Raw genomic sequence first — 1,124 nt, 5'->3', positions numbered from 1 at the left:
CACTCTTTCGTTCCTCAAGAGGCAGCGCAAGGGCCTCTGAACTACCTGGGGTTTGCCAACAGACAAGGACCCAGGCTCCCCCTCCAGCCTTAGGGAGCCTGAGTTCTGCCTGCAACCCAGAACCCGGAACCGAAGCTCCAGGTCGCTGAGTACTGGCCAGATAACTCCAGCTTCTGAAACTACAATTCGTTTCAGTTCACAGCGGAGGTCCCTGTCCCCATCATTAGAATATAGCCTCATGTCCCAGAATCCCAGCCAGCCAATTAAAACCTCAACCCGGATCTGGATTGCCAGTCTTTAAATGTCCAGCCCCTGGAAACTCAGGCTCCTCATAACAGAGGCCCTGACTCTACGCCTGATTGTGGTGTTGCTCTTGGCTGCTAACAGTTCATGGGGGCTGAGATTTCACCAGTAACCAAAGGAGCACAAGTCCTGCCTTCAGCCGGAGAACCTGGGACCCTATTCAGCCAGGAGGAGTACATTTCTACACTTCAGAATTCCATCCCTTGGAAATCCAAGCCCCTTGTCCCAGAGAACTTAAGTCCTACTTCCAGAATTTGCAAGTCCGTAGTCTCTCCCTTGCCCACAAGTCCGGGACTTGAAACTATCCCTGGTCTTTGTGAACCCTGAGCCCTGTCCCCTTCCTGACCAAACTGGCCCTAGATCAGAGCACCTCTCTTCTGACCCTCTGGGAACATCTCCAAGGTCTCGCCCATCTCAGGGGATCCAGGAGGAAGTCTGCAGGGGGTTGGGAGTGGGTGAGGGGAGCCTGATCTCTTCCTGTTTTGTACATAGATTTATTTTTCAGTTCCAAGGAAGATGAATACATTTTGTAAAAAAAAAAAAAAAAGACAACCGCGTGTCTGTATTTCACCTGGGAAGGGAAATTGGGGAATAGGATGGAGGGTGGAACAAGCCCTCTTTCCTCTGCCTTCTGGCTCTCTGGACTTGGAGCTCCGCACCTGTAGAGCCAGAAACTGGGCAGCTGACGGAAGGACCTAAGCCCCGCCTCGGCCCCGGGGCTTCCCCGCGCCGCCCAGGGTTTGTCCCGCGGGCGCCTCCTCCCGGCCAGGCGGCGGGGCATCCCCGGCCTGGTCCCGCCCCTGCGGCCTCCGAGCCACCGG

The 1,124-nt window shown here is 55.4% G+C and overlaps 1 protein-coding gene across 1 annotated transcript in view; it reads left to right on the top strand.

Moving 5' to 3' along the window:
• MEN1 (menin 1) overlaps positions 1-1,124 on the top strand; it is a 7,423-nt gene that overhangs the window by 5,683 nt on the left and 616 nt on the right. The gene's annotated exons all lie outside the window — the stretch shown is intronic.

Source organism: Tupaia chinensis, unplaced genomic scaffold (assembly GCF_000334495.1).
Source record: "Tupaia chinensis unplaced genomic scaffold, TupChi_1.0 Scaffold000273_1, whole genome shotgun sequence".
In the NCBI taxonomy this organism is placed as follows: Eukaryota; Metazoa; Chordata; class Mammalia; order Scandentia; family Tupaiidae; genus Tupaia; species Tupaia belangeri.
The sequence above is the reverse complement of the archived record's forward strand: the minus strand, read 5'-3'. Positions and strand labels throughout refer to the sequence as shown.